Source organism: Aquarana catesbeiana, linkage group LG08 (assembly GCF_042186555.1).
Source record: "Aquarana catesbeiana isolate 2022-GZ linkage group LG08, ASM4218655v1, whole genome shotgun sequence".
Taxonomy (NCBI): Eukaryota; Metazoa; Chordata; class Amphibia; order Anura; family Ranidae; genus Aquarana; species Aquarana catesbeiana.
This window is the reverse complement of record NC_133331.1, coordinates 70,229,615-70,245,378: the sequence shown is the minus strand read 5'-3', so window position 1 is coordinate 70,245,378 and position 15,764 is coordinate 70,229,615. Positions and strand designations below refer to the sequence as shown.

The window sequence follows — 15,764 nt, the reverse complement described above, 5'->3', positions numbered from 1 at the left end:
TGTTCCTGAAATGGGATCTCCGATTGCTGTTGGACATTATTGCATCAGATGCCTTCAATCACCCTGTGGTACCTCTCACTGAAAACTGCTTTACTGGTGGCAACAACACCAGCCAGAAGAGAGTCAGCATTGGTGGCCTTGGGGTTTAAAGAACCCATACTCGCGTACTTCCCAGACAGGGTGGTACTCATGCCAATGCTCGAATTTTGTGCCTGAACTGACCTTCAGAGTCCATATCACACAAGAGGTTGTCCTCCTACATTGATTTTGGGGAGTACTCAAGTCCATCAGATGTGGGCCAAGATTTAAAATGTTTAATCAAGGCGACTTCTGCCATCAGGAAGTCGGAACATCTGTTTGTCATTTCAGGTGGAACACGCAATGATTTTATGGCTTCCAGCAAGATTATTGCCTCTTGGTTGGTAAAGCTCATCTCCTTGGCCTATAAGTTGAAAGGGTTGGCTGTGCCAGGAGAATCACGGCACTTCACTAGAAGGGTCTCGACCTTGAGAGTGGCAGCAGGCCGAGTGTCTGAAACTATTTGCAAGGCAGCTACGTGGGCACCAAAATATTCATATTCGTGGCTTAATGACAGTTGAGTTTGGCAGAGGCATCCTGGCTTCTGTTTTTTTAGTCAGAATTGAGTGTGTAGAATTATCCCTCCCCTGTTTTGGTTAGTTAGTTCCCAGCTGTGCTGACATGGAGCCATCAGGAAAACTGAAAATTGAATTCAAATACTTACCGTAATTTTCCTTTCCTGACGATCTCCATGGCAGCACAGATCCCACCCAGCTTTGTAGGACTAGTTACAGAATGCATAGGCTGTAGGTGGGCTCAAATTTATATGAGTTAAGTCCTGGAGGCTTGGGGGCGGAGCCTATACCCAGCTGTGCTGCCACGGAGCTTGTCAGGAAAAGAAAATTACGGTATGTATTTGAATAAAATTTTTCATTACCAATGCATAAAAAAAGTCTGTGCTCATGCTAATTGTGAATGAGGGCTCAGTATTCTACATATGTATCTGTCCCTATATTGACAGGTTCCCCTAAAATGGAATGGCATTGCTGGTAATGACTAGTTTCCTGAATGGAACCACATGTTATAGCCTTATGCCGCGTACACACTGAGGGGACTTTCCGGCATACTTGGTCCGGCATACCGGAGTCCGTCGGACAATTCGATCATGTGTGGGCTCCAGCTGACTTTTTTTTCTCAAAAGTTTGACGGACTTATGCCGCGTACACACGGTCGGACTTTCCGGCATACTTGGTCCGGCGGACCAGAGTGTGCCGGACAATCCGCCCGTGTGTGGGCGGCGGCGGACTTTTCCGGCGGACTTCTTCCCAAAAGCCCGCCGGACCTAGATTTGAAACAAGTTTTAAATCTTTCCGTAGGACTCAGTTTCGGGCGGAAAGTCCGCTCGTGTGTGTGCTGGTCCGACGGAAAGCCCGCTCGTGTGTGTGCTGGTCCGACGGACCAGATACGACGCGAGGGCAGGGTATTGCATCTCGCGCTCTCTGCAATAGGAAAAACAAATTTTCCTATTGCGGTGAGCGCGGTGCATGCCAGGCCCTTAGGTCTGGTATGGATTATAAAGGGAACCCCCTACGCCGAAAAAACGGCGTGGGGTCCCCCCTAAAATCCATACCAGACCCCGATCCGAGCACGCAGCCTGGCCGGTCAGGAAAGGGGGTGGGGACGAGCGAGCGCCCCCCCCCCTCCTGAACCGTACCAGGCCGCATGCCCTCAACATGGGGGGTGGGTGCTTTGGGGGAGGGGGGCGCCCTGCGGGGCCCCCCCCCCAAAGCACCTTGTCCCCATGTTGATGAGGACAAGGGCCTCTTCCCGACAACCCTGGCCGTTGGTTGTCGGGGTCTGCGGGCGGGGGCTTATCGGAATCTGGGAGCCCCCTTTAATAAGGGGGCCCCCAGATCCCGGCCCCCCACCCTATGTGAATGAGTATGGGGTACATGGTACCCCTACCCATTCACCTAGGGAAAAAGTGTAAGTAATAAAACACACTACGCAGGTTTTTAAAATATTTTATTAAACAGCTCCGGGGGGGGGGGATCTTCCTCCGGCTTCGGGGGTCTTCTTCCGGCTTCGGGGGTCCCTCCGCTTCATCTTCTCCCGGCGTCCGGTTGGTTCTTCTCCGCTCTCTTCTCCCGGTGTTCCTGTTCTTCGGCCGGCTCCTCTGCTGTCTTCAAGTAGCTCTCTTGCCAGCAGAGGTCCGGACTTCTGGGCTTCTGGGCTTCTCTTCCCCAGATGTTGACACGATGATCTCTCCTGCTGGACTGCTCTCCGAGGGCTGCGTTGTGACTTATATAGGCGGAGACCCCGCCCCCTTTTGATGTCACAGTCCCTGGGCATGCTGGGACTGTGACGTTTTAGGGGGCGTGGTCAACATCACCCAGTGACCACGCCCCCTAAAACGTCACAGTCCCAGCATGCCCAGGGACTGTGACATCAAAAGGGGGCGGGGTCTCCGCCTATATAAGTCACAACGCAGCCCTCGGAGAGCAGTCCAGCAGGAGAGAGCGTCGTGTCAACATCTGGGGAAGAGAAGCCCAGAAGCCCAGAAGTCCGGACCTCTGCTGGCAAGAGAGCTACTTGAAGACAGCAGAGGAGCCGGCCGAAGAACAGGAAAACCGGGAGAAGAGAGCGGAGAAGAACCAACCGGACGCCGGGAGAAGATGAAGCGGAGGGACCCCCGAAGCCGGAAGAAGACCCCCGAAGCCGGAGGAAGATCCCCCCCCCCGGAGCTGTTTAATAAAATATTTTAAAAACCTGTGTAGTGTGTTTTATTACTTACACTTTTTCCCTAGGTGAATGGGTAGGGGTACCATGTACCCCATACTCATTCACATAGGGTGGGGGGCCGGGATCTGGGGGCCCCCTTATTAAAGGGGGCTCCCAGATTCCGATAAGCCCCCGCCCGCAGACCCCGACAACCAACGGCCAGGGTTGTCGGGAAGAGGCCCTTGTCCTCATCAACATGGGGACAAGGTGCTTTGGGGTGGGGGGGCCCCGCAGGGCGCCCCCCTCCCCCAAAGCACCCACCCCCCATGTTGAGGGCATGCGGCCTGGTACGGTTCAGGAGGGGGGGGGGGGGCGCTCGCTCGTCCCCACCCCCTTTCCTGACCGGCCAGGCTGCGTGCTCGGATCGGGGTCTGGTATGGATTTTAGGGGGGACCCCACGCCGTTTTTTCGGCGTAGGGGGTTCCCTTTATAATCCATACCAGACCTAAGGGCCTGGCATGCCCCGCGACGGGGCTCGCAAGGTGTCAATCTCGCCGATAAAAGCGGCAAGATTGACATCCTTTTCTAGTCCCGTCGCACCTGAGTCACGTTCAAAATGAACGGACTTGTCCGTGTGTGGGCAAGTCCGTTCATTCTCAAAGTCCGCCGGAACTCCGGCGAAAGTCCGTCGGAAAGACGGGCGGACTTAGCCCGCCGGAAAGTCCGGGCAAGTCCGTCCGTTTTAAAGTCCGGCGCACCTGGCGGACAAAGTCCGTCGGAAAGTGTGCCGGACCAAGTAGGATAGAAAGTCCGACCGTGTGTACGCGGCATTAGATTTAAAACATGTTTCAAATCTGTCCGACGGACTCGAGTCCGGTCGAAAAGTCCGCTCGTCTGTATGCTAGTCCGACGGACAAAAACTGAGGCTAGGGCAGCTATTGGCAACTGGCTATGAACTTCCTTGTTATAGTCCAGTCGTACGTCATCACGTACAAATCCGTCGGACTTTGGTTGATCGTGTGTAGGCAAGTCCGTTCATTCAGAAAGTCCGTCAAAGTCCGCCGGACAAAGTCTGCCGTAAAGTCCAGTCGTGTGTACGCGGCATAAGACATGCTTCATTTCAACATATAGGCTAAAAAAAATTGTATAGATTTTTTCTTTCATTAGGTAAATACAAAAGGAAGAAGGTGATGCAACCATTTCATTTGGTGATAGTTGGACTCAGCCTGTTATTTTTTAATTTTTTATTTTTATTTTATAATGATAAAATTATAGAAAGTGTCCTTTATTTTGGTTGAATTGCAGGAGTGCAAAATAGAAGACTTCAGAGGACAAAATTATTACATTTTGTATTTTTTCCTTACTTAAAGTGGTTGTAAACTCTTACATATACCCAGTGAGGTGACTGGCCTCAGGTGATACACAGAGATGAAACAAATCCTTCTACATAAGTTGTACCTGTTTATGTACAGTCATCTTTCCTCTACATCCACTCAAAGTGCAGAATTTACATAGGATTTCTCAGCTCTGAAAAGCAGGGGGCGGGGAGCTGAAGTTACATAAATGCGGAGAGCTGTCAGAGCTGACTGGAAGGGAAGGGACACACTCCCATCACACAGCTCACAGGAACATAGCTGAGGCTGTCAGAAGTGACTCATGCTGATAGCAGAGGAATGAAGCAGCAGGTAAAAATGATACTTAGTGCTCTGAATTGAGACAAGTACGCGCTACAGAGGGATATGCTTTGTTCATATTTCATGTCTGAGGTTTACAACTACTTTAAATCTTCAAGATAAACTGTGCCACTGCACGTTAGGGGTCCTAGAGTGCACCTCACTTCTTCAGGGCATCCAAGTCATCCATTAGGGCAAACACCTAATACAACTAAGCGTGAGCACATGTTCATCAATAAAAGTGAAAGTGTCATTCGCACTACTTCTGAGTAAATGCAGTAAATGTCCACAAAGTGAAAAATGTGTGATGATATCTATAAACATAGCAGCAAAATCTAAAAGTGTTCACACTACACCAATAGGTAATAATAAATAAGAGTGATCTCGCGCAATCAAATCTATTCACACATGGTAAAGTTGCTTAAACGTGTATGAAGTGCATACCAATAAATTGCATCACAATAAAGTATATATATTCAAATCAAACACAAGTGATAAATTGTAGATAGATGTAAGGGTACTCTCTCTATCCGTGCAAATGAGAATTAAAAAAAAAACAGGAATTGAATTAATGAAGAGCACAGTTCAAGTAGTGAAAACTGCATAAAGTGTCTAAGTGAAAAAATAAATAAGCTGGCACAAGTTCATAGATGTCCTCATAGAAGATCTCTTAATAACATCGGTCTCTCAGAACTCCCACCTTAATAGGTGTTAAAACAAGCATCGCTAGTTGGCATCGTATTGTGAATCTGTGTACAGCGTCAGAATAAAGCCCAGATAGTCCTCATCCATTCACCACGGCTTTAGCAATCTCCTCTCTGCTCCCAATATAGCTCACCTGCCTGTTAAAGTGTGCTCCACCGGGGCACAAATGACTCAGTGGTAAAGAGAGGAAAAAAGAAAACCTCCAATGGTGTAGTATATTAAGGTGAAATAATAATACATTTATTGAGGGCTTCAGGGTGGACTCTTACATAAAAACAATTAAATATAGGCAAAATACAGATGGAACAGCGTCTAGAGCGCCTTCTCACGTGACTTCCGGTTTACGTCTGCTCTCGGCCACTCCCTACACGTTACGACTCGTGACTTCATCTGGGGAGCCAACTAGCGATGCTTGTTTTAACACCTATTAAGGTGAGAGTTCTGAGAGACCGATGTTATTAAGAGATCTTCTATGAGGACATATTTTCACTACTGGAACTGTGCTCTTCATTAATTCAATTCCTGTTTTTTTTATTCTCATTTGCATGGATAGAGAGTACCCTTACATCTATCTACAATTTATCACTTGTGTTTGATTTGAATATATATACTTTATTGTGATGCAATTTATTGGTATGCACTTCATACATGTTCATCAATAAGCTGCCTAGAATGCAGTCCTGCTGGTTGGTGTGCTGTATGACAAAAAATTTATTTTACAGTGATCCCAAAAACCTTCTCCTCCACTCAAAATATTAGCACTTTATAATTTTTCTTTCTTTCAGACCTTCTCTATGTCTTTGAGGAGCCCTCAGCGTTCTCGTGACGCGCTCTCACGGGGATGTAGAATTAGCAGCATTGCTATAGAAAGTGTCTCGGAGGAGAAAAGGTGCATCTTGGCATCGGAGGAGGGTACCATGTTTTTAGGGGCGACTGTGACCTTAAAATAAAATTGAAGTTGAACTCTGGGAAAATTTGAATGTTACTGGTATTCAGAAGAAGATGAAATCTAAATCTACGAGTGTCAGGTCACCTGAGTCCAGGTGACAGATGCACACCGTTGGAGTCAGGAGTGCACCGCTAAGGTAGTGGATCCTACGGCTGACTGCTGCGGATGAAACTCTGGGTGTTTCAGGAAGGCAGGTCCACTGAAGCACCAACACAGATCCCACAGGGAGCTGGAGCATACGATTCCCCAGGGTGCAGAGTCTAGGAGCCAGCGGGTGTTCACCAGAGCCTCTAGTTGTGAGGATGGACTGAGCTGCAACTGGCTCTAGGTCGCGGCCCCCAGGGTCTCCCATCTCATGCTCACAGTAGGCTACAGGAGAATAGAGAGGAAGCAGCAGCCCAGGACAACAAGGGATAGTCAGGAGATGAGCCAAAGGTTGGGAAAACTAGCAGGCAAGGATAGAAAGAGAACACGCCAAAGGTCAGGGTAACAAGCAGGCAGGGATAGTCAAAGAACAAGCCAAGATTGGTAACAGAGACAGACATAGAGCACACAGCAAGCAGAAAACAGGAAACCAAACACACAATATTTCTCGGCAAGGCAGGCTTGGAGAACACGGAGTTAGATAGTGGATCCAGTTGAGGCTAGGGTGGAGTCACACTGAGGGAAGATCACTTAACCATGCAGGTGTGAGAGTGCAAGCCCTAAGGCAGATACACAGACCAGGTAAGAGACAGACAGGGCATGAAAGTATTACTGCAGAGTCATGACAACGAGTTTCGGAAATTCAGAGATTTCCTCCTTCAGGGCCCAAATACTGTATGTGGTTAGAAGGACTCAAAAAACAGCATAGTCACCAAAATGAATACACATGCAGCTGCTACGCTGACCCTGGACAAATTCAAATAATTAATCTTGGTGATTGTTCCATTTTTTGAGTCCTGTTACCCACATTCAATATTTGAGCCCTGAAGAAGGGGAGTTTTGATCTCCAAAACGTGTTGGCTGTTTTATGTCTCCTTGTTATGAATTCACACCAATATTAAGATTTTTGGACTCTTAGTCCCTTGGTCTGGTGCTCTCATTAGATTTTCTATTCGAGTATCAGAGAGAAGAAAAAGAAAAACCGCTCTCAAAGCACAGGTTCCAAATGATACACACCATTGATAGGCACTCTGGTGCAGGCTCTGCTGGGATCAGAGAACAAACGAATAAGCCTGGAAGGCAAGTGTGAAACATGTAAGCTGCTTGCATCCCCCTTTTTTGTACCGTATGGATTGACTGCTGTACGTTGGATTTTAATCGAATAAAGGTGTTGTACCTGAATTCTGCCGTCCAGGCTTATTCGTTTGTTCTTAGATTTTCTATTCCTGGATTCCAAACTCTTGGTCCCCTAGCTAAGGAGTACCCCAATTTGTGCTGGAAGCAACCTTGCCAGAACCATAGTGCCCTGCCTAAATGTGACATTTAATTGCAAGATGAAGATGTCAGCCATCATATATGGGTCTGATTTTCAGACTGATCTTTGACAAGTACATTCCTTCCTCATTAATACAGACAGGACAAACATTTGAAATCTTGGGGCCCCATACAGCCTGTCTGACAAGGCTGCTCCCATCCCCAAAGGTATTTAAGGAGGCTCTTCTCTGCCTCCAGGCCCCATGCTAAATTGATGGGGCCCGGGCATGGTACAGGTGGGTCGGTTCTACCTCCTATCAGCGACCCTGATTACAACAGAAATGATTACAAATTTACCCTGCTTTCCATATACTCCTCTTATAGAGGATTTGTGCAGCTGTGCAGCACTGGGGTTGTGATCTCAGTTCCTACCAGGGACACTATCTGTATGAAGATTACATGTCCTCCTTGTGTTTACTTCTTTAGGTCTTATAGTCTCCTTTCAGAGCCCAAATAAATACTAGTAAGATTAACTGGGTTCCAAATTGGCCTTTTTTATAAATATGATTGTATTAATGAATAAAGGAACCTTAGATTGTAACTTCCTCTGGGGTAGGCAGTGATGTGAATGGTTTGTGATTGGTTTATTAGTCCACTCAAAACCGATGTTGGTGGGTGCCCAATAATTGAACCCCCTCTACGCTCTTCTACCTCCCAGGGATGCTATCAGTGAGATCTGTGTGCTGAGTTCCTGGGTTTGTACACATGCTGTGCCCATCATGAGGGGCTCCCACAATCCCTTTGTTCCCAGGTACGCACACCTGTTGTGCATATTATGGGTGGCTTTGACCATACCTGCACTGAATTCTAGGATCTACAGTATATGTAAGCAGGTTGAAATAGCCAAATAGGTGCTGTCCCGACTGGGAGGGTATGAGTTAATTCCTTTCCCGGTTCTTTGACGGGTTCTTCTCTGGGTCAGGTGCACTAATCCGGTGATATATAAATATGGGACAGTGGTCTGGTATGAGAGTTTAGCCCCCGAGAGAGACCCCCCCCCCCCCATAGTGGTAGTTGGGGAGGGTTTGTTTTTTTCCTGTGGAGAATCCAAGAGAGATAGACACGGAATGATACCCGCGAGGAGCAGAAGGAGGTCATCTATCACTATTGGGATGTAAGGGCATCAAAACCTGGGGTTAACCTCAAAGACACCAGCATTGGAGTATGCCTTTGAAGGACTTAAATCTGCATAAGAGTGTCTCTAAAGGACTTTGTTGGACTTAACCTTTGCAGGTATGCCAGGGTAGCACAAACCTGTGGTTGTGAGTAGGGAGGTAGGGAAAATCCTGTTCTTGTATGTTATACTTTGGAATGTTCATTTTGCTCTTTTCTTAAGTAAAGTATTGAAACGTTGTCCTTGCCTGGTCTGAACTTACTGAAATGCTGAGGGATGTAATGCAAGTAACCGTTTATCAAGTGTGTCTTATCACACTGGGGTACAAAGACATTGGTGTTAAGTGGAGTAGTGAGAAGACACAAGTGGTTATCTAGGGTAACAGACGTTTTACTTGAGCCTGTCGATAGTGTGTACCTGTTATAGGTGCAATGGCCTCTAGTAGCGAGGGAGATCCCTGGCGCAGCCCAGAAGAACTCACCCTGGGGTAGGCCTCTCATGTGACCCACACTTGGCACCCAACGAGGAAGGGCACATGGAGAGAGCATCTACCACCTACACTACATGTACAGCTGCTGTGTTCATTTTGAGGGGTTCCCACCATCCTTACCCAGTTCTTGGGTCTTCTGACCTGTTGTACCCTTTATAAGGGGTTTCCACCTAGCCTGCTTTATTTTATTTATATCATGGGTAATGTAACAGCAGGAGCACCGAAAATTCTCAGGTAGACGTGTGCAAATCTAGGAATTATGGCCAGGAGATCTTACTGTTGAAGTATCCCTAACCTAGAAGAAGCCAGGGACTGACTTAGCCCACCAGGCTCCACCTGTAACTAAAACATCAATTTGGAGTGACCCTGTTATTATATAATGTATGTAAGCAACACAAACAAGCGGGAAATTATTAATCCTTGATTCATTTGTTTCTCTCCATATGTAAGAAATTTGTCAAGCCAGACTTTGGAGTTCTGCCGAAAGCCAATGCCTTCCTGCTCCTCATCCAATAGCAGCAGCTTCTGCAGCGCACAAGGCAGTGAGAGCTCCCCGGAAGACAAGATAACGGTGACTCCCCCAGTATATGACATGCATGTCTGCTCTGAGAATTGTTTAATCTCTGTGTCTTATGTATTCATGTCTGATTCCATCACATATCCCAAAAATGAAATGAATATTTCTCATTTCAAGGTTGCAGGTATGCAGTTTGGGATAAATGGCTCTTTAACCTCCCTGGCGGTATGATTATTTCGGATTTTAGGTGCTGAAAGCGGTACAATTATTTTGCATGGAAATTTGGCGTTTTATATTGTAGGTCTGTAATTCTTAACAATAACACACTTAAATCTGTCCAAACAAGAGTCTAGTAGATATCCCGGGTATGATAAAGTTTGAAACACAAAAACATAAATTATAATATAATAAATAAAAATAAATAATAATAAAAAAAAAATAATAATAATAAAATAAATTTCCCCACGATTCACTATCGCTCAATCCTGCAAGTGTTCTAATTTACTATCGCTGTTTTCTAGCTGCTCTAAAGCCACTTTTGATGTAAAGGGACACTTTTTGGTTGCTATGGACAATCTCCAGTTTCCAGGCAGAAAGAACAGTATATATAACATAAAACTGCATGCAGGGCATAGGACAAAGCACTGGGGACAAAAGGGATGTGAAATAATTTCATACAGTACTGTAATCTGTAAGATTACAGTACTGTATGTGTTATGTTTTTACAATTTTTTGAATTTGCCGCCAGGCTCCGCCCCCGTGCGTCGCGCCACTCGCAGGGAACGGAGCCTGGCACGGAGAGGCTTCGGAGGAGGACGGAGCCCGCAGACACAGCGGGAGACATTGCAGGATCCCGGGGACAAGGTAAGTAAAGCCACACCAGGATCCTGCGATGTAATCCCGAGTGTGGCTCGGGGTTACCGCTAATGGTCCTGAATTTTAACCTCGAGCCACACTCGGGAAAACCGCCAGGGAGGCTACTATCAGGCTATATTTGCACTATACAATTCTGGATGTGGATCTGGCCTATAGGGCATCAAGGAATGATTTGTATGGCTCCTGAAATGAGGAATTAGCCTCTTATTTTGGGGATATGTTATGGAATGATACATGTGAATAACCTCTTTTAATGAGGCTTTATTGTGCTATGTCAGTGAAAAATGACTGCTAGCATACTGTCGTCTGCTGGTGGATTTATTGTACTGCACTCCAGAGTACCTATAGTTCTGGAAATTGCACTTTTATAGTTAAAGTGGGGTTCCACCCAAAAAAAAAAAAACTACATGAAAAATTCTAAAAAAAATACAAAAAAAATTTGGATATTTTTTTTTTTACTCACCTCTAAATGCCTGTTGCTAGGGGGTCCCTCGTAGTCTGCCTCTTTCAGTGCCTAGGCTGGTGACATCACTTCCGTCTTGGCACAGGAAGGGCTCAGCTCTGCTCCCTCCCTCCTGTCAATCATCTGGGACCCATAACAGGTCTCAGGTGACTGAGCGGCCAATCACGGCGTGCGGCGGCGCTTGCGCATGCGCAGTGGGTGCCAGGCTGTGAAGCCACAGCCCGACGCCCACAGTTGCAATGCCGGCGCCGCTGAACCGAGGGGGAGACGAGCGGGGGTTCGATCCCCCGCATCGCTGGACCCTGGGACAGGTATGTGTCCAATTAAAAGTCATCAGCTGCAGTATTTGTAGCTGACTTTTAATTTTTTTTTTTTTTTGACTGGCCCTCCTCTTTAAATTAAAGAAATTTGTCATAGGAGAAACCATTGGATGACCTTTCATTCTGGAAATTATGGTTGCCTGGCTTTCATGCTGATCCCCTACCTTTATTACTTTGAGTTTCTGCCCTGGAGCAAGTATGCAAATGACGACTCCTAACTTCACTCCAAAATTTCAGACCTTCATGTTCATTCTAGGTTTTGGGATTAGAAAGAATTAATGCCAGTTGGCATACTGCCAGGCAATTAGCATTTTCAGAAATAGGTCAACAATTACATTTTTCTGCAATAACATATTTACTTTCAAGCCCAAGTGCGTCCCCACTGGAGGGATTTCTCTTCACTTCCTGTCTAACACTTTTCCAAGAGGCATGAAGTGGAGGGATTTTCATTTCCTGTTCTTTCCAATCTTTGTGAGATAGACAGGAAGTAGGAAAAATTATCAGAAGTGGGTACAAAGAATACAATAAAAACCTGGCAGAGGTTCTAACCCTTCCCTACTCTTAACTTAAAAAAAAAAAGTTTTGGATGGAGCTGGAAATTAAGTATCAATTTTGGCGTCTGGTTCCTCTACATACACAAAGGATTAGCAGTGGGGGCCCTTTAACCAAGACCCCCTATTGTAGATAATTTGGGAAAAGAAATGGCGCTGCCCTATTTCACATTAATTAATTAATTGTGGGTATAAAATCCATATAGCACAAACTGTGTTCAGTGAGGTATATAAATAAAGACTAAAAAACTAAAAACAACTGTGCAACTGATTGTGATCTAAAAAGAAAAAATAGCCATATGTGTAAAAAATCCCAAAGGATAGGTGAAACTCCTTAAGGTTAAACAATCTTAGTGTATTAAACCAGTGAAATAAAGTGCCTAGTGTGTTCACAATTATATAAATACATGTGTAAAAGTTGAGAGTAAATTTGTAAAAATATATAAAAGATATTAACCCCAGAGTTCTAACGGTTTGTGACAGTATGGCGCCCCCTAAGGGACCAATGTCATTTTCAGTGAGACAAATATATTAGATATTAAGTGTCGGTACCAGAGCAAGTATATGGCTCCCAGGGATATTAATTAATATGTCAGTATTTTAACCTCTGTGCTACTATATAGTGAGATTGCAGTAAATTACAAATACCATAAAATCAGACATAAAATTATCCAGCCTTGTATATGTATCAGCAGATATTGGTAAGGCTCTTAAAACATAATGATCTGAATAAAGAACCAAAGAGTTTCTCTAGCCAAACAGTATGAGGAGCAAAGTTCAATAAATGTGCAGTTCTTCAATCTCAGGAACATTAAGCAGTGACTTCTGTGTTCATTTCAAATGGTGACTCGAAGTGCTCGCCCCCCGTGCTCCCCCACTCACCAGAGACAATCACCCCCACAGGGGTACCGAGCGACAGAGTGGATGGCTTGGGGTGGTTATTTTCGATCAGATCCTGCTGTCGTTCCTCTGCTCTGTGCGATCCCTCCAGTGGTTTAGAATATCAGCTGTGCGTTCCAAAGAAACCGGGCTCCTCCACTACTTCCCACCATTTATCTGTTTAACTCTCCATCGTGACCAAAAGAAAGAAAACAGGGGCTTCCGTCGTGAAGTATGTCCAGTTTATTAATAGATCACAAATATAAGAATCCGCAGGTATAAAATAATAGTAGGTTAAATGCAGGCACCGCTGCAAGCAAGGATGGGACCAGGAACGAGATACGAGTTCGTTCCTGGTCCAGCTCACAGCTCACCATCTGATCCCACACATTGATTAGTCCACTCTCTGCTCTGCACCCAGGTAACTCTGGCTGTCAGCACACCTGATCTCAAAACTCCTGATTCTACTCAGGCCTGCAATATGCAGCAGCAATAGTGCACCCCGGACAGCAATATTCACTCTCCAAATTCCCTCATGGCAATAGAAAGCTGTGTCCTGTTCAGCTTGAGAAAATGCAGCTCTTTTCCCTCCTCCTGGCAATCTTCCTGTGGGAAATGCAGTTCAAAGCTCTTGATTACAGTAGAGTATCTCTACTCTGGACTACAGTTCCTACAATGCAGTGCTGCCTGACTAGGGCTATTGAACTCTTCCTGCTTAGCAGCTCTCTCCCCTTGCTGATATAGCTGTTAACCAGTTCAGCACCACAGAGCAGCAGCTACAGAGAGCAGCTGCAGCCAATGTTTCACTCTCCATTCTCATCCAGGCAACTGGGCTACATTATATTGACAATGGAGATCCTGATAGTATAGATCTGGGCCACCAGGATAATATAGGAGGCTTCTCCTCTATTAACAAGTCCCGATTCAACTGCTATTATCCACTCTGCTATATATATGACATGCCAAGCATTTACCGTGCTTTCCCCCTCAACTGTCCCCTATCCCTAACCTTCAATACAAAAATATATTGTGCCTAAAGTCACATTGCGTTAAGGTAGCCCAAACATTTTGGAAGGGATAAAGTGAAGTTTTATCTGCTTATATTTTTTATTAATACAAATTTCACTCAATCCAGTCCTGGCCACTCCACTTTCTGTGAGCCCAGGTTGTCAATGACACACCCAGCTAGGCATCATCCACCCTCTACCTATAATCTCAGGCTGTCGACTGCAAACCTCCTGGGTTCAACATCATTCAAAACCTTCTGGTAAACAAAAGCAGTCAGTGACACACTCTGTGGTTTCAACATCATCCAAACCCTTCCTGAGATCCAAGGCTGTCAATGACACAATCCATAGGCTCAACATCATCCAACCTTTTCCTGTTATCTCAGGCTGTCAGTGATACACACGGAGATCAACATCATCCAACCCCTCTCTGTAAACCCAGGCTGCCAATGCCACACCTTGTGGGCTCAACATCATCCAACCCCTTCCTGTGATCCCAGGCTGTCATTGGCGCACCCCCTGAGATCAACTTTATCCACTCCCTTTCTGTGATCCCAGGCTCTCAATGGCATCCCTGTGGGCTTAACATCATTAACCCTCCTTCCTGTGATCCCAGGCCACCAGCTCACTCAGGTGGGCTCAACATTATTTAATTCCTTCCTGTGAAAGCAGACTGTAAACGGCACACCACTTGGTATCAACCTCCTTCTCCAATCCCAAGTTCTCAATGGCACCCCTGTGGGCTAAACATCATCAAACTCCTTCCTGTGATCCCAGGCCTTGAACGCACACCCGTGGGCTCAACATCATATAATCTCTTCCAAACAATGGCACCCCCCACCCCACCCTCCGGGCTCCAAATCATCCAAACCATTCTTGTGATCCAAGGGTTGTTAGCGGCGCACCTGTGGGCTCACCATCATCACATAGCTTAGGCACACAGCGTAATGATGCCAAAAACATTGCTAATATTTCACAACCTATGGACATAGAAATAAAATGACTGAATAGACCCAAAAACATTTGATAAAATCACATTTATATTTAAGGAATGCCAAGGCTTAGGTGGTGTGTGTTAAGACACTGGTGTGTACACATCTCCCTTGTTAGTAAATTCAATGTATATATGCTAGATGTATGCTTGTTCATGTACCTTTTTGAGTGCATAATACATTCATGTGCAGTGGCGGCCTGTAATGCAGGGCGCAGAGACACCACCACCCTAATCCATGTGTCCGGCCCCCTAATCTACATGCGGAGTGCCATGAGCATGAATTCCAATCCAAAATAAATGATAAATGCTACATTTATAAGGCTCTAATCCATTTCTTGACGTTCACCTTTTCTTCTTTTTGACAGGACACCTTGAAATAAAAGCCGATGATGTCACCCCAAGAGACCTGGGGACTCTCTGTGTAACACAATTCCTGATCCTCTCCGTCAAATCGAAATTGTCATCAATGCTCCCTATTTCATGGCTGGGGACTTTGAGGGTTTGTCCCAGAATCTCTTGTCCTTTAGAAATGTCACTTTGGTTTTAGAATGAATCTAGAGGAATATCAAATATCTATTTTTCTGCATGTACGAATTCAAATTTCCTTAGTGTTCGTAATATTCACATGAAATATTTATTGACAAAAATCTGTATTTAATGATGAAAGAGTATTTCTTTTCCTGTAGTAAAATATATAATATTTGAGAAGGAAAAAGAGATTGGTGGTGTGTGTGTCTCTGAATAGATAAGGCACCTCATCCCAGCAATGATATTAAACAAAAATGAAGGGGTGAGTGTAAGGGATTATAACGGTGCCAGAAATACAACAATACAGTATCATAAAAATGATTAATTTATTACAAAAAGTTAAAATTACAGTTTACAGCAATTAAACACAGCAGCGTCCCGGTAAGTCTGTATGAACGGATAACTAGCTATCCTATTTAAAGTCCCCCACCTGATTGGCCACTAACAATTTGCCAATCAGGTGCGGACAGAGAGCGGCCCGTGTGCCTGCGCACTGACAAC

The 15,764-nt window shown here is 45.5% G+C and overlaps 1 long non-coding RNA gene across 1 annotated transcript in view; it reads left to right on the top strand.

Moving 5' to 3' along the window:
• LOC141105809 (uncharacterized) overlaps positions 1–15,396 on the top strand; it is a 44,899-nt gene extending 29,503 nt beyond the window's left edge. Inside the window, exons 3-4 of the long non-coding RNA XR_012235655.1 lie at positions 9,579–9,699; positions 15,101–15,396. This is a non-coding gene — a long non-coding RNA (uncharacterized lncRNA). The remainder of the gene's footprint in view (positions 1–9,578; positions 9,700–15,100) is intronic.
• Positions 15,397–15,764: the final 368 nt, after the last annotated feature.